Below are 24,660 nucleotides of genomic sequence, written 5' to 3'. Positions count from 1 at the left end.
ATGATACACAGACAAAAGGAAAACTCATCGTAGGCAGTTTAAGAGGGATGTTACCCAAAGCATAGAAGTCCAGAAGACAGTACAAACTTTAAGTATGTATCTAAGGTTAATCTTTCTTTAAAAAAAATTACTATACATAGTAAAATAACTGATAATCTAAAAATCCTTTAAAATAATTTCATAAAACTATTGTGTGAAATTGGAATAATTTAGTTATAGTACAACAACATGGTTGTAGGAAATATTTTCAAAAAATTAGATAAATACAAGTCGTCTCTGTCTCTTTGGTTATGAAAATGAACTTCCAGTGATCAGGATAAGAAGCATCTTTGACAAGGCTTTATCAAATTTGATAAATATTCAATAAAAATGATCAAAATTGGATTGGAAGGTACAGAAAAAGAGAAATTTCAATTCTTCTTATCAATAAAAGCATCCGAATTCCGGAATCCTGTCACGATTTATAGATATATAAAGTTGGAGGAATAGACTGACGCCGTTTCTCATCAAGTCTTCCAATTAAACAAGTTTAATCCAATGAACTCACGCAACGTTTTTATGTAATCAAAAAGCTGTAAAAGAATGAAATAAGCTCCGGAATAAACAACATGCTAATGAAATGGTTATAAAATTTAACAAGTCAGTTGAGGATGAAAGTGTATCAGGGTTAAATAGGCACTTTGTATCAAGATGTGTATGATAATGAGATTCGTTGCTTAAAGGTAAATGAAAATTAAGTAGAAAGCTAGTAGCACCAATTATTAGGGATTAATCGTTGAATAGAATAAGATGTAAAGTTGCTTTTTGAATAGTTCGTTGACTGAATTATAACATGGCGAAATATGGTTTTGATGGAATCAAAAAAATTAAAATTAAACCCTTATTTCAGTGTACGACATAAAATTCCTACAAAATAAAAGATTTAAACCATGTTTGTTAATTTATTGGTGCTAATTGTTTCCTTGGAGTAACAAAATTAAAATAAATTGAAATGTTCTGTATGTTTTCTGAGATTTCATAACAGAAAAGCCGAGATTCTAACTAGATGAAATAAAAAACTAAGAAGCTGAATTGGAATCAATGTATTTATTCGTTTTTTTAAATTAGATACTGTAAACAACTACTTGAAATACTCTATTTACTGTATATAATTGAAGCATCACGATTGAATTGAATTTCTTCAATATTCCTTCACACCAATCGACACGAGCGTTTTTTGAACGGTGATGTCAATTTATGCGGTATCCAACGATGGTCATGCAATATTGAATGTATGCGAATGGAACTAATGCCCAAGTACGATCAGATCCCGATTGAATTCGGAAAACCAGCTCGAGATGGTGCTTAATTAACAAAGTCGAAGCGAGTTGATTGGTACACTGCTATTAGTTTAATCCACGTCGAAATTAATAGAAAATGTTCACTACTAAATACCAGTTTTTGACCAAGATGAATGTTTTAAGTGTATGTTAACAAGTTAAGTAGCACTCGTACGACAACACGTTTACCATCAGAAATGTCAAACTTTATAATGTCAATGTCAGATTTGACATATCATCATTAGTGTTGCCATATCTCAAAACTGGCAAGGCTGACTCGACCTGTGTTTGACAGCAAGCTGTGTCTTTATATAAATTATCACCTTTTTTGATTTTTCTGTAGGAATGATTGTTGTAATAAATATTTGCAGTATATTAAGTATAAAGTATATTTCTTTCAGCATGTTCATTATATATTAATTAAAATTTAGCAATAATGTTCAATAATATTAAATCAAAAAGTGATTATTCGTGGATTTTTTACAACTCACCGGGAAAATTTGTCCCAAGTCGTATGAAAATATTGATATATAAGTTTCCATTAATGGATATATTGGATTATTTGTTAAAGATGCCACTTACATTGACTCATGTGTGGTAAAATGTCATTTTTAAAAGTTTAAGTTATCATGTCATATAGTCGGATTATCGTATAAATTTAATATCTACGATAATCCCATAGATTCCCGAACCCCGCAGTTATTACATTACATATACAAATTAATAGGAACTATACAAATATCATTAAATCTGTGCCATGGTATCAAATTGATTTTCCTGTAATTACAAATTCACGTAACTCCTGCCTCTCTATTCACTTTTATCAGTTTGATGTTATGCTTAGTTAAATACTATCAAACGGTATAATTGATAAACGGATAACAAATTTATTTACCAGCATGTTAAAATTATTATAATTTAAAACCTGCCATGTGCAAAGTACACACGATCAAACTTATATGGTATCACCCATTATTTCCCAGTGTACATGGAACATATACTATTTTTGCAATAAATAATTGGAATTCTACTTTTATACAAAAATATTATGTAGCAAATAAACTCGATTATCAGTATGTGAGGTTAGAGATAAAAAAATCGAAGCTCTTATGGATTCTTCTCTTATGTATGTGTGTACCATGTATACTGCGACCTAAAGGATTGTATCTCACGTTGCTAATCTATTAACCCTACTCTAGAAAGTTCTGAATGTGGGATGACTCTACCAGACATCTTCGTCTTCTATTCCATACGCTCCCAGGTGTAGTGCTCTGAAGTTCCTTAGTGTTTCACACTTCGAAAAAATGTGGATAGAGGTTTGGTTCTCTGTGTACAGTGCCCTGATATAACTCCTGTTAGAATTCATAGATTGTTCTTATTTAGGTTGTTCAACAGATTGTTATAATTTCCTAGACGCGTCTTTATCTGTCTCACTCCCTGTAGATTGTCCCATTAATACCTCTTCTAGCTTGTTTTCCAATTCTTTCTCTAATATTCGTATCAGATATCTATTTCTTTCCCTTTTCCTGGTCTCATAGCGGTAGACATACGAGCAAAAATAACGAGAGAAAATTAGATATCAAAAAAATCTTTCGCAGCCATGATCCTAGCCTTGATCTAAGTATATGGCTAGCACGATATTATTTCTTTCTTGTTTTCTTATACAACGCTCACTAAAAATTTGCTGAACCGTTTGAGATGTTGATTGATAAGTTTACAAAACAGCAAGGTTCTTGAACGTATGAACAAAACTTGTTTATTTGTGCTTTATGTCTGCTACGTCTATTTGTGTCATTACAGTTTCATTTGGAGCGTTAATTTTCCATTCTTTCGTCTTTTAATTTCAATTAGTATATGTTATGTAGTCATCTTAGTATTATAGCAATAGCAGATACTTCAATAGCTACGGTATCCAAAGTTTAGAAAATATAGAACAATAAAAATGTTCATTACTCATAATTTTATAATAATTACTTATCTACTAAATCCTGACGCATTCCTTCCTTTTCAGGTGTAGGATATTCATAACATAATTAATCCTTTCATATAGTAAAACACATTTATGATTACATATTTCTGGCTTTGGGTTTCGAATGATAATTCGTGACAATTATTAAAACATTTACAGTTGTTTCTAGAATCAGCATTCTTTGTCATTAAAAAGTAATAATACATTTCTGGAAGTAATCAACACTAACCGAAAAACAAAATGCATGACTTTTAACCCATTTACAATCCACATTCGAAATTAATCCGTAATACATTCTAAAATAGAAAAATGTTAACTGCAACTGTATTTATTAGTACAGTGGAAAATTTATCCACAAAGTGAAATCACGTCTAAATATATTGGAGAATAGGAAAGGAAAAAATTAAATGATCTGGAGACTACACCAGGATATTGAGACGAATATGGAAAAGATACTAAAAAAATCATGGATAAAACTGCTAATCGGTGTAGATTCAAGTAGCGAAGGATCGGAAATAATGGAATAAATTGATAAAAGGAGAATGAAAATTAAAATTCCAATTCTCTGACACTCGAGAAAATATAATAAGCTTTATAGAAGAAGTACCTGGCTTTTAGCTCCTTACAATTTTTCTAGCGATGTCCAAAAAGTTTGAAACTTTTTTATAATAAGAATCGTCAACCTCCTCAAAATAGTCATTAACTGCCGACATCACCTATTCGTTGTTGGAAAATCTTTGACCACCGAGCCATTTCTTAAGTTTAGGTACAGGAAATATTCCGATGGGCCCAAATCTGGCGAATAGGGTGCAATTCAAACTTTAATTTATCAATTTTGGCCATTTCAATAGCGGATATGTCAGTTGGTGCAGCTTTTTTTGCTTGATTTCTTCGCTGAAATGTTGCAATAAGTTCACATAATACTTGCAGTTGATAGTTTCTCCTTTTTCAAGGTAATCAATGAGAATTAACCCACAAAAACTGATGCCATGAACTTGCCAGCAGGTGGAACGGTCTTTGCCTTCTTTAGAACCGTTTCTACCTTTTCAGTCCATTGCTTTGATTGTCCTTTTGATTCGGGTATGAACTGATGGATCTACGTTTCATCCATGGTTATGAAACTGCCTAAAAGTTGGGATTTATGTGAAAAATTGCCAAAAAACTTGATAGAAACATCTTGACGACGCTGTTTTTTGTGGATTTTCTTCAACATTTCTGAAGTCTTCATCTCATTTAGTCCACCACTGGGATTCTTGCCTTCGTAGGTCGTACGGCATTGTTTAAACTATGCTACCCAATATTTTACTGTTGATAACGAAGGAACAGTCTCATCCACAGAAGAATCTAGTTCAGCTTTTATATTGGTTGGGCTAATGCATCACATAACGATGACTAATTTTGTCCATGTCTACCATTCACCATTGTCAAACAAATAGTAAAGAACTTGACGTCTTCAAACTTGAAACATGTGTTGTACAGATTGTGTACTTTCTAATACAGTGGTATTTTTCAAACAACTACCGCAATCTACGTCTGGGACGATCTTCGTATATACTATTCCATAGGTAAATCTAGTCAGAATATTGGTAGCTGTTGAGATTGGTTATTCTTTCCACTTTCTATTATTTACATTGCAAGTTTACGATTAATACTGAGTTAAATTGGAAGTTCTATGTCATTTCATTTGACTATATATAAAAAAACAAGTATATTTTTCAAAATATAAGAAATATAGTTATAATATAATTTCGCAGCAACTTCTTTTCCTTTTTTTGAAAAATTTAATTGAATTAAGAGCAGTTCAATAGCAAATTCTTCTAATATTTACTCTACTCTAATGAAATAAGATTCATTAAAAATCTTATTTATACTGGAAGTTTGATTTTTAATATAGCGAAGTATTAATGAGAAATCTTATTAGAATAAGAATTCCTATTTAATCAAATTTATTAAAAATTCTAGTAAGATGATTAATAATATCAAGAATTCTGCGTCCAATTAAAAATACATTTATATTTTTATTCGGCATCAGTATTTTTATTTTTATATTAATGTTAATAATACACTGGCCTAATAATAACTACGGAAAAAAACACCCAAAAATCGCATCCTCAGAGAACAGCTGTTAAAAATGGACGAACCATTGGGTCCATATAGTCAACCACTGTTTATTTGGTTGTGTTTTACTTTTTTCTTAAGGTCGACGTGTATAACACGGCGTTAACGATGCCTAAATGGTATAACAAAAACATGCTCTGTAGTTAAATTGGAACTTGGCTGTATACAGGAAGGTTCTATGTAGAAATATCAATTTTTCCAAATAATTCCTTTCATTAGTAACTAAATTAAAGTTTATGCTATATTTATACAATATTGTCTTATCAGTGTCACTACAGGGTGATTCTCATGTGTTTCTACAATTATGGAATAAATGCTGATACAAACGATACCGATTGTATTTCTCATTTTTTAATCCATTAGTGCAAATTAAGTTGTATGGCAATAGACCTGCTCCCTAGCAGAGCTATTATTTTCAAAAAAGGCTAATTGGGAAAAAGTTATGTTCAAATTTTGATGCAAATGAAATTGCGCCTTTTTTCCAGGTAAAACTGTTTCCTTGAAAAATATAGGATATATCTCAAATCATTTCCAATGGGAAATTGAATATGGTTTGACAAACAGTTTTGAAAATTACGTTCTAGTGCCCCAATTTCCGCGAATATATATTCTAAAAAGATTCTGGATTCAAATGATTCCAGTTCAAATGATAGAAATCGATTTGATTAACCAATTCGTACCCACATATAGTCCAAGAATGGGTATTGCAGAGTCTGTTAGGTTTTTTTGCAATTTGACGGAATGTGTTCTGTACATTATTCAGAATTAGGGTCATGCTAAAACTCGAGAGGACTTTGGAGGAAGGATTGAGAAGAACGATGAAAATGCTAAAAATCTATATCAATATGAAAAGAAAAGAAAAATCCAATAAGCAAGCTAAAAGCTACAAGAGTTAAAATGATAATTAAAGAAAATGAATTATTGAACAGATGGAAGAAACGCTTCGAAAAATTACTAATGGCAGAACATATAGAAGCAAAAAGACATTAAGAACAGCCAGAAAGTGAGAACGGATGTACAACAGGAACAAGCGCAATATTTGTAGAGCTAGGACCTGAAATAAAAAAGATTGATGTGATAAAAGCGATAGAAAAGCTAAAAATAGGTAAAGCACTTAAGGGAATTAAGTGCTACTTTCATACTAATTAAGTGCCACCTTACGAAATTTATCTTTAGAAAAGAGCAGAGCAGAGCAATGCAAGTTAAATGTGTTCTATAATAAAAATTTTTCTTCCCAGAACACTTTGGTGAAGAAATATTGACTCGTGTCAATTTAATTAGCATTTTATTATACAGGACGCATTCTACTTCAATTGTCTATTGATTTTGCACATTTACCTTGCATTCTTACGTTAATTAAAGTTGGCAGAACAGCCAATTTCTCAAAGACTTGCACAGCGAAAAATTTCGTAATATCGCACTCAATTTTTTTTCCTGTCTACTCATTTTGATCTGCTAACTTGAACTAATTGATATAAATTTGTTTACTTCGAAAATAGGTAGAGCTACCCCGTATTTTCGAACAAAGCTTAGGCAGAACCGCAAAAAATTGTGTAATCGTAGTAGAACGGAGGTACTTGGTGCTACGGAATTCGTTAATGAGACGGATCGGTTCGACTTTAATCATTGTGGTTAAGAATGAGATACCATATCTATTATTACGAGACTAACGTTGCTCTCGTAACATGAACCAAATTTATAAAGTCTATAATTTATTCTTTGCTTCAGATCGCAATTTTTGGAAGGAATTTACACACTTTGTTAATTCGGGCGAATGAAACAATTCTTTTGGCATTTTTCATATTTATTTTATTCATTTAAGCAATATTAACCTCAATTTAGGTACCTTATTACTAAACCTTTGTCATTGTGACTAATAGTATCTAAAAATCGATTAAGATAGCTGTAAAGGAAGCAAGAAGAACAAATAATTATCCATTTAACATTTTTATTGATGGAATGTTAAAAACATGCACATTTTATGCCGAATATTGTAAATAAATGCTTACACAGACTGTTACATAAAAATCCAAATAAAAATGGCTTAGAGAACACAAAAATTATAAAAAAGTCAATGTGTTTTTCAATTCACATTTACTACCTTTCTTAGAAACAATTTTTACACAATATCACTTGATGTTCGCCACATATTGCTAAGGAACAACTCCTGCAAGACGTTTTTGTCATTCTTCGGAATTTATAGTCACATTTAGAGCATATGCGTCGTTTTTTCTCTTGTGTTTCTGCTGCAGGTGCTACCCGAGGAACTGAAGTTGTAGGTCCAATTTCTGAGTCAATCCTATCCTTGACACTTCGGTGTTGTCCAGGTAGATCCCTTCTTTTTCTCAACCAAGCATCAGTCAGTTTATCCGATAATTCTCACATGTAATCAATCTTTGTCAATGGCTTTCCTTTCCGCTTATTTGTATAAAAATTATGGAATATATGATATATGAATTTATAGCGGCTATGTTCATCATGTTAACGAAACAGCACAGTGACCACCTTTTCGTTTTTTTTACAATATTTGTCAGATGACATAGCTCAACTCCTACTTGAGAGCAGACATACCAACTTATTGTTTTTAGGCTTGTAGGGAACAGCTGATAAGTCCTGGTCAAAAATAATAAATGACGATCCAACTGCAGGATCCTGAAACTTCAGATCCACAAACTCTTTGGGCAGCCCTCGCTTGTTTTGTCTTATCGTCCCAAGCCCGTATTCTTTGAATAATTTAATAAATAATGTACACTTATAAACCAATTGTCTACAGTTATATTCCTATGTGTCTCTTTAATTGTTTGGCACAGTTTTTCCACAAAGAATTCTCCAGCAGGGATGTTACCTCTTATTGTACATTTACCTAGATAAGGTACTTCATCCACCATGTATTTAGTCCTGCTATCACAGATCATAACTATCTTCATTCCATATTTGTTTGGTTTGCAACTTTCCAGGAGCATTTCCCGAACCTTTTTGACAGGAGCCAGTGGGTCAGTGCTGTGTCTTTCGGTTGGATCGTCAAATCGGAGGTAATGTAATACTAAAGCTTCGTCGAACAGACGATGTAAATTTTATTTAGACTTACCTGGTTAAAATCCTTAGAGTTCAAAAGTCCTTGCTCCTACTTGGTTCAAAGAGCACTGAGCTGGGGAAAGCACTGCTATAGCCTGAATTTCCTAACCTTACCCACAAGGTTATACCATAAATTATTGGCACAGGTAGTCGAACCGACGAAGATTTAGTATTCCAGGGTTTTGAATTCGTCAGATGTGGAGTTTCTTCGTTTTATAACAAATTTTCATCTTTAAAGAGCAGGGAGCTAACATTACGCATCCTGTACTTTTCTTAATTGCTTTATATTATAAATTCGAATAAAATCAAGTCTTTAGAACCACAATAATTCAACTTAATAAATTCTCTATTAACTTCTTAAGTAAAATAAATCTTTTCGTTTTGATTTCGTGACTCCTCAAAAGAGATATTTAATTTGCCTTATTCTACAATGACTTCGACTTTTTTTTGACGAGGTAATTCAATCCGGGTTGATCGTTACTTTTTTTCTGCATTGTCGTGAAATGTAGAAACGACTGTGAGAAGAGCGACGCTTTCGGCGGCATGTAGTAGAATTTGAAACGATGATGTTTCTGAAGAAGGGAATGTCATATAGAAAATTAAGTTTCCCGAACTCATAAACATAATCGGCTTTAAAGCGCACTAATTATAGTTAATGACCCAATTAATTTCTAATTAAATTTTACGGCCTACAAGTTCGAAAAAAGTTGTCACAACGTTTCTTAATAAGGAATTTATTATTACGCCTTTGTAGTTTGTTCGGATTGTTAAGAAAAGATATATCGATATTGATTACTGGACAACAAACTTGATTAGGGTATTATAAACAATTTATTTTAAGATAAATAAATTTTATTATAGCATTCAATCATGTGTATTCTAATCTATGAGCTACATTTTTGTTGCAAAATGTATCATTATCTCCGGAAGGAGCAAAGCATTGAAAACCAGATACATTTGATGAACTGATCTTACCAATGATGAAATAGAAGAAAATAATCATGGAAAAAAAGTCATCTCGATGCTGAGTAGATGTCTGAAAGAAGAAATACATTACTTTCGAAAGAAATACTGAAAAATAGTATCAGAAAATATTACAGTGGCTGACGTTGGAGTATTTGAAGATGGTACCAAGAAACATTTTATAAAAAATACAGATATTCCTGAAATTCCGTGTCTGGAACTCAAAGGCGAAATGAGAATAGACAGAAAACATGGACTTGACAAGAATAATATAATTTGATTTACAAGAATAAAGGAATCAAAGGGAATGAGGCCAAAATAGTGACCAATAGAAATACGCGGTAATTATTTTCAGAATGTTAACTTCATCACTAGAGGGTTCATTTGAATATGTGAAATTAAAAAATCAGAGTTCAATCAATTTATATACGATAGTCAAACGTTGTTATGAAAAAATGATCGTAGATCCGGTTCTGCTTATTCGAATGTTATAAACTTGATATACAAAATAACAATAACAATACAAAATATATCAAGTCTAAGCCATTTAAAGAACAACGTGAATGCTAGAGAGATCAAATTAACATTCAAATGACTTAAGCCCCTTGTCTATATCTTTTTTCTGTCCCAAGATATCTTAAGAAATATATAAACAGGAATAACGTTTCTTCAAACGTCTGTTAGGCTGGTTCGCCCAAATGGAAAATGAAAATTTATTCCGGACGAAGAGTTCTTACATCGGTCTACTTTGAGTAACATAAATTGTTCTCATAATAATGTTATTATTGCCACTGGATGGAGTTATATAAATGTATAACAGATATTATTAACAATGAAAGGAAATTCTCAAATAAACCATGTAACAAATACTGTGAATAGTACAGCAACTTCAATTTCTGCCAATAAAATATTTCATTATTATATTCTTTCAATCTTGTCATTGGTTTATTTGTGAAAAATAGATCTTCGATTCGGCCCCATAAATAGAAATCCAAGTAAATTAGGTCTGGAGATCTGGGTGGCCAAATAAATACACTTTCACGACCTATGCACCTATGCTGTTGTTTTTTATATATAAAATGTCAAATGTAATAGGCCCTAAAATGCTTATTTTAATTAGTTTTCATGGCTGCAGTCAGCTTTTTAACTCAAAATACCATTTGAGGTGTTTGAGTAGTTGAAAATTCCTATCAAAACTATGTCGCGAGAATTCGGATTCATTTACAAACAATCAACCAAGTGAAGTGAAGAAAAGAACAACAAGAAACTTGGATAAGGAAGAGATCCGAAAAAGGATCCTTTTGAAATTGCGTTCCTGGGCTAGAAAACTTGAAATGTTAATGCCCCTAGATCCAAGAAGAATTTAGAATGGAGTTTGAAGTTTTCCTAGATTTATGTCTGACAAGAAACCTATGGAAGTCATATGATAACATTTAGATTGAAAAGACACTAGAGTTCATAAGAATTCTGGAACTGAGGAGCAAGCAGTAAATATTAAAAACAGCTAGATCTACATCCTATTTATTTTATGATGTATATCAACAATCAACACGAGATATTGATCCTTTTCTAACTAATTATTCAATACGATTCAGTTTATAGTTAACTGAAAACTATTTTGAATAATACAAAATAATAAAAAACTAGTTATAGCATGTACTTCTCGAAGAAGAAGAAACTATTTCCATTTATCTTTTATAATAATAAATTGGAGGCATCAAAAGCAGCAACTGCATTTTACAACTTTAAATTAGAATATCAAGCGAGAAATCTGGCTGCCAAAAACTCCAATCGAAACTCCCAGAAACACCCCGAAACTTCTTCCTACCTTATTTTCTTTGGATCAAGATGTAATAACTGTAACAATATATTTGCCTATCAGAAAACTTTTTATTGGAATTCTTCTATATATAGAGTTAGACAAAACTTTTTTATTGCCGCAAAAATGGGAGGGGAAAGTATGCTAATATCAGCTTGGTATTCGGGTGTATGGAAAAAAACTTAGATCTGCTTTGAGATTTTGATGAGAAATAGCTTTTAAAAGTAAAAAGTAGATCAAAATAGAGAAAAAAAACTACTTCTTTTTCTGAAATAGTTTATTAATGTATTTTGCTGAATCAAACAGAAGTTTACCTCGTCCTCACCAATGGCTTTCAACTTGATGTTAGAAAGTTCCCTGGATATTCAAAATAACGTCTAATTTGAAAATTGTATGAAGCTGCAAGCTTTCTTAAAACGCCAATATATCCAATTGTCAAGACCGCCGAGTAAAAAAGTTGAAATCTTCACAAGGCAATAATCATCAGTTTAATAGAATCCTGTCCTGTTCACACAAATTGTTTTCAAAAAACTGATTTTTTTTTAATTTTATTTATATTAAATAATAAACGGAAATACTTGAAAATAATTTGTTCGAGAAAAATTGGAAAGATTTGAATCATAATTTTCTTAGAAAAACAAAATGGCGAGAGAAATTTTTCAAAAATATTGAATTCCCCTATTGTTTATAACAATTTCATGAAGAAATGCAATGAAAACTTGGTGTTAATTTTAATTAATAATATAAAATGAATAAATAATAATAAAATCAAATAGACTTTACATTTTTATCTCGTAATTTTTTTAATATGTTCACTACCGGTCAAACGTTTTTGCCCATCCCATTATTAATTCATTAATTTTAATGATAATAAACTTTAACAAATTTCTCTCTCATATTGTCAAGCGAAGATCGGAGGCATGTTTATATTTTTTTGTATGTGCAGCAAGTTACTACTACTACTACTACTACTACTAATACTGTGGCCACTCAAATCCAATTTGATTTCTGGCATCGCCCACAAGTTGCCCTCATAATTTTCTATCCTTCGCTATGTCTACTTCTCCACCAAGTCTCCTTACATCTTCACCCACTTGGTCAATCCATCTTGCTCTTCCCAGTGGGCGCCTCCCTTCTGGTTGACCTTTCCACACTCTTCTTATTGTTGTTTGTTCATCCTTTCGTCTTACATGGTCCAGCCACCTCAGTTCCATACAATAAAATTGACAGCAGTTTACTTTTAAGTAATTTCGATAGGCTCCAAAAACATCTACTGGCTGCAGTCAATTCAAACGATTTAAAGATCGATTATAATTTAGTCCTAGCTAGGCTTTGAGAGACACAAGAAGGTGCTGTGATACATACTTTTTGGATATCTTTTTGTGAAATTCGAAAATGATTTGTTTCCGTTCTCGTAAGTCAAACTTGTCAGTTTTAAAATGGGTACAACTGAGGAAGTATCGGTTGAAACTTGTGCATGAAACTCAAATCTTCACAATCTTGACAAAAGTAAACGAATTAAAAATATCTACACGTACCGTGGACTACCACCAGGAGCTTTGGCGATAGAAAACGTTCAGAACGTTGAAGATAAACCTGATGTAGTGATCAGTGAATCTAGAGATCTTCCACAGAGAAAAGGAGATAGTGAAAAGCTGGAATTTTTGAAAGAGTGGCAGTAGAGAAACTTCTCATAAGATGTTAAAAGTGTATTGTCGACTATTTGGGGATGCTCTGGAGAAAATATAACTGGAGATGTGGTAAAAATTGGAGGAGTTTCAAAGAAAGGAAGCTAAACAAAATATTAATGAAAAATGTAGTACGTTCTAGCCTCAACCAGATTAAGTTGTGAGAAAAATTGGAGAGGGAAGTTAGAAAGCAGTATCCTGAAAAACGAATAGAGCCGAACGTTATTGTATACATTTATTGTGTATCACGCAAACTATAGGTTGGACAAAAACTTATGATTAGTAGTTTACATGAAAAAGGTTCCAAGAAGGAAAAAAATCATAGGCCAATTAATTATTAATACGTATTATCCACCAGGAGCTTTGGTGAAAACGTTCAGAACGACCCCGAAAAACCACAACCGATAAATATAAACGTTTTGTATTGATCAGTAAACGTGATCGACGATTTATGGGACCAGAGATAGAAGCTCAGATCAATGAATCTAGAGATCTTCTACAGTGAAAAGGAAATAGTGAAAAGTTGGCTATTTTGGAAGAGTGGCAGTAAAGAAACTTCTTTTAAGACGTTAAAATAAAATTAAGTGTAATGTCGACAGCTTGGGGATGTTCTGGAGAAAAGATGACTGGATACTTGGTAAAAATTCGGGGAAATTTTTAAGTTTCAAATATTTCAGTAATGAACGCAAAACTGAATTTTTTTTTCTCATCTTATTTTGTTAATTCCAATTGCAATTTTTTGTTTTCACCAAAAACTTTCAAAAAAATCTTTCTAGATGTGTTTTATTAATCAAATATGCTATAGCTCCTAATTTTAGGACTTATATCTGAATTTTTCACGTTTCTGAGCTTGTTGAATAGATTAATAGTAGAAGTTTTGCGGTATATAACCTAAACCAATAAAGGGAAATCCATTTAATATAAAAATTCATAATTTAGGAATAAAAACATAGTGGACATTCTACTTATATATAAACAAGATATTTTACTCAATATTCTTATTAATATATTCATGACAGCTATCAGAGCATCTCACGCTGTTATAATTGATTGAAGTAACGAATACAAATCCAAACCCATGTACTCTTGTCAATCCATTCATTTGAACTTATCGATCTTCTGTTCAGTGTAACTACCGCAGTCTTGTCTATAATAAAGAGTATACGAAATGTACAGATTCGGAAATTAGTGGGTGGAAGACCAAATTGAAATATCAATAATTTCTAGTTTGAACTTGTACAGTGTTTCATCTCGCTGATTCAATTGTATCAATATTGATCTTATACAAACAGATACTTCAAAACTCGTGAGTATAAACTGTAGGATTGTTCGTTGACCTATTTATTTCCGAATTTAACGATTCGAACTTTCGCCTCAATTATCTTTCACTTAAATTAATTAACTAACAACATCACGATATGTTTTGGTTGTTATGTTGAATAACATTGAAGCGGGTGTTTACTGAACAAATAACATAAATATGTAATTGGTGTGTAAAACTCATATTTAATTAAAATATAACGCGTCTTCAATTTCACTAGTTTATGTTGTCTACTCTAACATAATTAATTCAACCGCATAACTATAGTTTTCCGCTTTACGTAAATGTGGATATCGTATAAGGAGGAGCCCATTATGTGGTTCGAGAACCTGGACACGAACCAGCCCTATCACTGATTCCTCGTTCGCACAGCTAAACTATTTGCGACCCTGAGAGACCAGGTGAGACAACTTTGCTAGTTTGAGGTTAGATTTGCATACTTGAATCTCATTAGATTGTAGATTCAGTTGGTGAGTTCGGCGGCGTTTGCCTGGATTCGAATTTAATTGCGTAAAATATAAACTAATTTAATAATTACGATGGAATATTTGTTTTTATTTAGATGCTTTACAAGTATAAATACAAAAGTAAACATGAATAATGTAGATAGAATTAGGGGACTGGAAAGAAACTTTCTCCCCAATCAGAAAATTTTCATTAAATTTTATAATTATTAATAACTTCTTAATTATCAAAGCAAAACTGAAAACTGTTGTATTCTACCTATTTCAGTACATCAGCGTTAAATGAAATTCCTCATACCACTGATTAAGTGTTCTCTAACGGTTCATTTCTCGTTCTGAGGGGTATTTTAGCGTAACAGGTAGCGTAACTACTACCTGAAAAAATTTAAAAATTGATTATTATACATTGACACCTAAAACACTCAAGCTGAACTCAGTTGAAAACATTGAATGATGAATGAAGAATCCTATACATATTTCTCTTCCTGGCTCTCTCCACGCTCATTCCCAGATTCTTCTCTCATTCGGAATTTCCTTTTCACCTTTCCATCTGGGACATTCAGCATTTTCTGCCTTTCAGCCTTTAAGTTATTTACTTTATACCAGTAATAAGTCAGATGATCGGCTTTAGTTGGATAAGACTGTCTCCCAGCACCTCGTATGGCACCCTGAAAACGGTTTTGGTATCTTTGACTCTTCTGTTCGTTATACTTTTTTAATAACAGTCTAACAGTTTATTTTCTTGACGCTAGAATGTCTATCTTATCATACTTATTCCTCGATAACTTTTGATTTCGCTAGATACAGTTTTCTACGACCTTAGAGGTACTAAAATTTTCCTTGAGTGACTCGAAAGCTTGTCATCCAATGCTGCGGATATAAAAGTATTTTCTCTTGTGCTTTTCGTTTGGTATAAGTCATGCAAAGAATTAATTCATAATAGCTCTCTACAAAAAGCTAATACTAATCCGTGTCTTGAACTCATCTGCGTACCAAACTTGTTGTTTTGAGCTTAGAAAATCGAGGTTTGAGTTCAACGATCACATCTTGTTGAGGTAAAAACTCTTCGAAAATCTTGTACTTTAGTATATCCGCTTACCTATAGTTGGCTACTAGCGAGGAAGTAGTTTCTGCTGTTGCTCTTGTCACGCTTGTCGATAAACCTTACCAAGGGCTTGTTAGGTGTTTAAAGCCACCATAAAGCTGAAGCATAGGTGATTTATGGTGGCCAAAGAGATCCACAAGGGGTGAAATACCTACCGTTAAACCAACTATTCTTCTGCAAGCTCACAACGTATGTATATCTGAAGTCATCCGGTCTTCCTGTCCAAGAAACGCTACTTTCAATATTTTCATGAATTTAAAATTTATTTATCCGAACTTATTCTTTGCTTTATAATTATAGAAATATATTTTCGCTTAACACGTGATGAAATGTGAATGAGCAGTAACTGCCTTTTGATATGTGTAATTTTTATTCAAACATAATCTTGATGATTTCCGGCACCGCCTCTGGTCCCATTTATTCACCATGTTTATATCTCTCTGTCCTCTGCGGCTTAGGAAGGCTAAATATTGCTCTCATTAGTAGAGTCGTTAAAATCAGATTTCAGAGGAAATTTGTTCGCGTTTTCACAAACACTATGGCTAAATATTCATGCGTGAGGTATGTTAAATCAAACGAGAAGCTTTTATAGTAAAGTCACTTATCTATCATATCTCAAGAAAGACAAAAATCACACATGCATTATTTATATGTATATGCAAGGTTTTATTTTGCTGATATATCAGAATTTACAGTTGATCTGTTAAACACAATCCATTTAGAAAATCCAGAATGTGAGATGATTGTAGATGCCGAAGATCTTATGGATCATACGCTCCCAGGTGTAGTATGGATAGAGGTTTCGTCCTCTGTACACAGTGCTCCTGTTAGTATTCGAAGATTGTTTTCACTAAGGTAGATACATTAAGCAGATCTTCTCTGGTTATAGTTTCTCAGGAGAGTCTTTACCTGTCTCAACCTTTCCCAATAATTGGATTTGCACCGATCTACCATCTTCTCCTTTGCGTTTTCTATTGTTCTGTAGGTTCCATGGAGGATTTGTTTGTGTAATTACCAGATATTTCATTTTTCTTCAGTCCGTTATATCAAGATGGATTTTATAATACCGGAGTTTAAAAATCTAATGTCTTCTGCTCGAAAAATGCTTTCAGAGTATCCGTACTTTTATATTCCAGTTCTATCTGCTGCTTCAGGTCATTTAATGGCATTTTTCTTCATTCCATGCATGGTGTTTTGACTCCACTTACTTCAACATCTTAGAATTGATCATGAGACATGCCCCAAGTTTGGTCATTATTTAACGACGGTTTGAATCGCATAGACATATATAACAAGATGTACAACAATTTCCAAAAAACATACTTACCGATGTAGATAATATTTAGAAATACTAATTTCAAAGTATTTACTCAAAAAAAAAAGTTGTGAGTAAATATTACCCCGCACTAATAGTTATCGTATGAAAGGTTCAGAAATAGTTATCGTCAATGGAATTAGCTTGAAGTATATAATTTGTAGATAAGTTAAAAAGTCCAAAAATAAAGAGGTAATAATCAGAAATCTTTCATTAGCTGACTAGTCCGCTTTTTCAACTTCACTAATGATTATGTTTTGAAAACATGAGCGTTCGAAAAACTATTAATTTTGTTTATGAAATGAATGAAAAGGTGTTGTTGGAGCACATATATTTTCAACACGTTAAAATGTCTCTAATTGAATAAAAAATTAGAATCATTGACAAAATATTTTTATGTTAAAGGAATGTGATCAAAGAAAGCGTACGTATACTCCAGAATATTGTCTCAATCTCCCTGTCATCTTAATCCTAGTTTTTTTCTTTTTATCTCTTTTTCTTTTGTTAATCTTTTTCTTTTGTTAATCTTTTTTTTGTTGTTGTATGTTCGTGCTTCAAATATATTTTGTATGAATGGCTTTAGACCTGTTCTATTTTTGAATCTTCCAGGTTAATGTGAAGTTTGAGATTCTATAAGATATTGCAGAATAATAATTACCAATATGTCGTATTGGATGATTCTTACCGCAATTGTGAGCTAAATTAATCAAATTTCGAGAGCTCACTTATTAAATAACATAATTTTGTATATATATATATACATTAAAACGTAATTCTTATTCCTAAAATTTTACATTTGACATAATACAGTTACTATGTACAAAGTTCTGTCCCGGAATTTCTATTTAAATGTAAAGTAAGTATTTCTGTCCAACGAACCGCGGAATGAGTTACTCGAAAGGAAATTTGTAGCTAAAATAAGGTCACAAATCTAATAAACACTGCCAAAATATAAAATATCCTTTATAAAGGAATATAAAATGACAATGCTTGAAAAACAAAGAGTCATTATTTTTGTGGTTTTGGAGTTAAATTGTTTCGGAAAATTACATTACCCCAAAGTGTTCAGCTTCATCAACAAAATACTCCTCCAATTCCTTCGGGAAAAAATTACATTTGTAATTAATTTTAAAAATTTCTGTTGTGTTGAGTTAACAAATTTCAAACAAAAAGTTTAAAGCAATTGATATATAATATTTTAAAGTAGATCTTTACTAATCATAAGAACCATTTCATTTAGTTCTACAAGGTGAAAACAATTTGACTCGAAGATAAATGTACAGTTACACAATAATGAACCAAAATACTTAAAATTTCAACTCCGGAAACAGATGATCAAATGTTGTTACATATGGTCAGTTCTCTTATGTGGTATCAAAGCATGGACTTTAAAAATATCTACCATTAGTCACTTAGAGGCATTTGAAATGTGGTTAAATAGACGCATGCTCAAGATACCGTGGGCAGCTATACAAACTAACGATGCAGTTCTTAACAGAGCAATTTCGGTTCGTGAGTATGTTGATAACATTAAATTCAGAAAAAGAGTTGAAGGTCGTAGAGGAATTGGAAGGAAACAAGCCTCTTTATTGAAGAATATTAGAGAATGGTCTGGGATAAAAGAAGCAGGACTAGCTCAAGATTTTTGAAGCCTGTGTCGATTAATTATCATAACCTTTGAGTACAGCTACATCTTCTCTCCTGATGTTATCTCTTGATATTAAGTGGAGAGAGAATTAAACGATTCGAGGAAATGTAGACTGGCCATCATATGTTGGATACAATGAAAAGATTTGCCGTGATTTACCTGCAATACTGAAACTTTTGGCTGATACAGTATTTTCTCAGGGTCTCGTACAGGTATATCACATACCCTGTGTCAGGTATGTCAATACAAAAAAGGCAAACGTAGAAAAATTCGAAATATAATGGAGAGTATATAATATATAGTAATTGAGGTTTTTGGGAGAAACATCGCTACGTGCAGGTACATCCCGGATGATTCTTTCCACTGTATCCAACATAAGATGACCAGCTTCCATTTCCTAGTACATCATGATGTCAGTTTGGAGAAGCTTTACGAACCGTTCCAAAGACTATGTAAGTGGTTCGGCACAGCTGATTTATAATGGATTTCTCAATCAATGGAAACCACATAATATCTCTAAGAACTAATAACAACGTTATAATCCACTCGTTAATTTATACCATGGCAATATTCAACCTAGAGGGTAAAACAACGGCTTTTAGGCGATGTACGACTATTATTCTTCTTCATACATTACGTCTTCTTGCAATTTCCATCGGTGAAAATAGATTTATTATAAAACTAAAATAACCTCCTACTATTTTTTAATTGACCCTTTCTATCTACACCAAAATGACAGAGTAAAGGTCAATATTAACATAGTAGAAGTAAAAGTTTATTCGTCGTCATAACAGCGGTTAAGATAGATGAAGCAATTCATCAATTTTTTCAAACAATCCAAAGGATTTAAGATATGGATGCTTCGGTTATAAACGCGCATTATTCTGAAAAAACTTTTCTGTATATTAAATGATTTAAAATCAACATTGTATAATATTTGTCTTAGTATCTAGTCGCTCTACATCTCCCAAACATCTCTCTTTTTGTTATTTTGTAATTCTGTGATTCAATGAAAATTATTGTTGTTTGAATTCTACCCATTCCTTTTCACATATCGACGTCGAAGATAATGTAAAATTCTACATTCATATGTTTCCGAAAAGAACTAGGTAAACGTTTTATTAAACAAATTATGCTTACACCGAAGCCGTGTAATACAGAAGGAGAAATTTTATTTTTATGTACCTGGTCGGAAATACCCCTTGTTCAAACATTGTAGCAATTTAAAATTTCACGTTTTATTCCCTTTATGTTATAGCTTGGTAGTACACACATTGTCCAACAGTTGATTATTGTGGAACGGCCATAAATCCACATGCTTTTGTTTCGCCGATTCAGTATGTTGAATGTACATTATAATGTCTACAAAACTCGCATTCTACACATAAATATATCGAATCTAAATCATTATTGTTACATTTTAGTTTGGTTTGTAGCATATGAGGCGTTATAAATATCTAATAAATAATATCAAATATTTATTTCGCAGAGGCAGGTTCATTTAATTGAATCATTTTTAGAGGGGAAAAAATGCTTTATTGTCAAAAAATTTAAAAATAGCTAAGTCCACAGCAAAAATTAAACCAGTATGCAGTATGCCTGGATTTAAATATTATTATTAGAATAGAAGTCGTTTACTACTTTCCAGTAAATATACTCTCAAGTTATTGCGGGAAAAAATAATATCAATTTGATTTCAGTTGGCAAGTGATTGTGCATTTTTTTTGCATTGTAAAATATTGAGCTCTTAACTAATTCTGAACGTGGAGTAGGTAGGAAGAGGTCGTTCGATCGTTCTGAAATTTGAGAATCGTGCTTACGAATTAGGCAAACGGATTCCAAGATGAATAAGGACAGCTGTTTAGTCCGAGTAAATATCTAATAACTCTCTCTTGTAGGTTAAAGATTTGCTCAAATTGTACGTACCCCAAAAGGGTATAATGAACTGTTAAGGGGGTGTATAAGTTTAGTTCTTTGGAAACTGATCTCAGCGCAAAACTGGAGGAACTTAGTTTTTTAGATAAGGCGGCAATATATAATTCCAATTTCAACAACAAGCGCTAAGAATTTTACAAATCCAGCGACGTCAAAGGTGGTGTTATTTAATATAAAAGCCAGCAATGTATTTTTATATGATGAAACTCTAGTTTTAAAAACATTGGAGTGCCGTGAGATCAGGGTTGCTCTACTAACTAGTATCGTCTGCAAATAGACATACAGAACAGAAGAAACAAAGTAGCTAGGCCCTACTGAGCTTTGGAGCACTCCACATTCTATTGGCTTGCAAGAAGACTTCTTTGTATCAATCCTTACAAGATGACTTGGCAAGTTGTTGCAGTGGAGGGATGGCTGTTTAGGCTAGAGTAGACATTATTTAGGAGGAAGAATATAGCATCATTTGTGCATTTCTTACTTAAAAACCGAAATTGAAGCTTTCTCTGATCTTAGATAACGTGGGAATGCAATTGGGCGATAATAAGAAAAAATTCTCACGAACATTCGCTTGACAAATAATAACACATTATAATTTAAGAGTGAGAAATCAAATGGAAGAGAAAGAATAATGACTGTAACACCGAATTTGTGTGAATTGCGTTTTATGTCCAGACTGTTGACTGTATGAAAAAAAGTTGAACGTTAATCACCGCTTTTTTCAACGAGGAATCGATTTCAGTATTAAAATTTCAATTTTGATGTTCCGGGTGGCCAAGAAGACACTTTTTTTGTTTTAAATCCTTATAACTTGACGTCGTACTTAGGAATAGTTTCGAGTCAAAGATCGTTAATCCATTGTCCATATGCCCAGTCATAATCTTTGATAATTACATGGCTTGTTATGAAAAAATTCTTATTTTTACAATTCGCAGGTAATTATTAATGGAAATTGAACTATAAATCTTATAGTTAATTTTTGTGAAAGTAGATTTCTGAGCGATTTTGAGCGATTTTTGTTATGAATGTTTTAATTTTTTTGGTTTTTCATTAAAAAAAATCATTAAAAGTCTATGAGAGTTCAAGCTGCATAAAACTTAATTATCATGATAAAGTTTAATTTTCGAGATAAAGATGATTAATTAATTTTGGTTCATCAAATAGATGTGGTACTTTTTTTCTTCAATAAAGGTATTTCTCTTGAACGGTTGTCTTTTTATTGAAAAAAATTAATGATGGACAATAATAATTGTAAAGGTAGAATTGCTTGAGGATATCGAAGCGATTATTGTAACCAAAATAATGAATATGGGAAATTGATAAAAATGAAGGAATGTATGGATCGACGAACAACAAGTCCTGCAGCAAAAAAACGATTAATGAAATGTAGAAAACTTCTGAAAAAGGATTCTATGATGATAAACTTTCTTACGTGCAGTTGTGGTTAATCATCAAATTGTTTTAAAAAATTCCCATTATAATTCTTAATTGCATCCTAATTTAAATACCATGAATCATCAATAGTATTCAACGAGAAATCTGTTATATACAATAACATTGTTTGTTTACAAGATCGATTCAGAATACGTAAAAGGCTTTTTCACTTTGTGTCCAACAGAATTTCAATTAAAATAACATCGTTAGTCTTGTCGTAACAAATAAAAAAACAAATAATATTAACACAATGATGAATAAATTCAAACCACCTATACATGGAGAAACAGCTAAAATTTGATAGATCGTGATCTATGAGGGAGAAACTAAAAGAAGTTTCAAAAAACAACGTTATACTCTTCAATATATTCTTCATTACAACTTATACTTTAATTTCGTCATTTAAAGCTACAACCTCCAAGCTGTGGAATCTATAACTCGCTTGATACGTATAAAGAAGTCACATGGGGCTAAGTTAGGCGAGTAAATTGCTTATGGTAACTTAACCATGTATTTTTTACGTGTATAAGTGCATTGTCATGTGGAAGAACTAATCTCCTGTGTTTTTTATGAACGTTGTTGCAAATCTATGCCCTTAGTCTCAAAGAAGCGAATCAGCATTACCTTGAAGTTTGATTCGACTTAGCGGTCGAGGTCACTATGACGTTTTCCATTGACTATTGCTTTTGATTCTGGATTTCAGCCTAGCCCTGACTTATCACTAGTAACAGACAATCTGATTCAATCAGCTACAATCAGTTATCTTTATAAAGCACCACAAGTTTCAACTTGACTTTTTTTCTGATTGTTAGTCAAAGCTCGAGGTGCAAATTTCGCAGCAATCGTTTTCATTCCTGAATGTTCCAATTCTTTGAAGATGGATACAAAGTAAACCGTTTTCTACTTACAGTTGATCAAATCGTTCCAGCAACATTTTTACCCAGTTTACAACAAAATTATACAACTGAATGTTGTTGACTTGGAATCAACAACGCTAGCAAAATAAAATGACTGTATAAAAAATAATTAGGACAATGGGCGAAATTCTATTCAATTAACCATAAAGCCGAAGTAATGTAATATTTATAAGAGAAGAAGACAATGAGATTTGAACATTTTATATTGCGAAGAACAAGCAACAATGTCTGATATAAAAAAGAAAGAAAAATAGGCAATTAATATCATCCTATTTATTGTGAAACAGAAGTGGTAGATGTGTTGCAAAATGAGTAACTTCATTGGAAACTTGTACTACACGTGTTGAAACCCGGTATAAATTCCTAGATCACCAATCAGACGGTACAATCAAGTTCTGTTAACAAAACTAAATTTACTTGCTAATACTGAAATACCATGTTTCAAGGGAGTTACAGTTAAGATTGTCTTGCTTGGGAGTCCCAAATATGTAGACGAATGATTGAAAAACAATTGATAAAGTTCATTGAAATGGATACTCGATAAAATTGGCAAAACAAGCGTTGATAGATAGTTTATAACAATCAATTTATCAAATACTTCAGAAAATTGATGTTTGTCGCTTACGAAAATGGTCCCAGATGTACCTAGCCTGACCTGGAGATGGCGATGGTTGCTAGAAAAATACTACCGTATTCGGAAGGACACAATCTTCAAGTTTGAAGACGCGACGTTGTTTAGTATTTCTTTGGCAGCTATCAACAGTGACAGTTTTCAGATAATTTGAACTCATAGGAGAAATTGGCCATCTTTATGTGATACAATACTTTTATATGAAAGTCATTAGTCTAACCAATATAAAAACTGGTTGACATAGATCCGACCTACGAAAAACTGCATCGACCAAATGAGGTAACGACTCCAGAAATGTTAAAGACAATCCACAAAGCGGTACTGGATTATTGTCAACTGAAAGTGCGTAACCTAGCAGAAATAGTAGACATTTGCGTAAGATGGGTACCGTGTTTACTCACAATGAAACAAAAACATCGTGAAGATGTTTCCATCTAGTGTTTGATAATATTTCACAGATATAAAGCCGAATTTTACGCTGTTTCATAACCATGGATGAAACGTGGGTCCATCCCTTGACACCTGAAACAACAGAACAAGCAAAACAATGGACTGAAAATGGATGACTGGTTCCAAAGAAGGCAAAGTTCGTTCTATCTGCAGGCGAGGTAAAGGCGGCGGTTTTTTTTTTTGGATGCGCGTGGGTTAATTTTCATTAACTATCTTCAAATAGGAAAAGATATCAACGGCCGCATTTGTCTACGAAGAAAGTGTTGTTTCATCAAGACAATTATTTCCTGTTTCCAAACACGAAAAAATGGCTCGTTCGTGAAAGATTTTCCTGCAATGAAAACGTCAGATGTTGTCAGTAAATAGCTATTTTGAAGAGCTTGACAATCCTCATTATAAAAATGGTATCGAACCTATTGAGCATCGCCTTGTTAAAAGTAGATGAAGAATTTTCCATTGTACTAATCAACACAACAAATAGATTTTTCTATT

This window comes from Diorhabda sublineata, chromosome 5, assembly GCF_026230105.1.
Source record: "Diorhabda sublineata isolate icDioSubl1.1 chromosome 5, icDioSubl1.1, whole genome shotgun sequence".
Lineage (NCBI taxonomy): Eukaryota > Metazoa > Arthropoda > Insecta > Coleoptera > Chrysomelidae > Diorhabda > Diorhabda sublineata.
The sequence above is the reverse complement of the archived record's forward strand: the minus strand, read 5'-3'. Positions refer to the sequence as shown.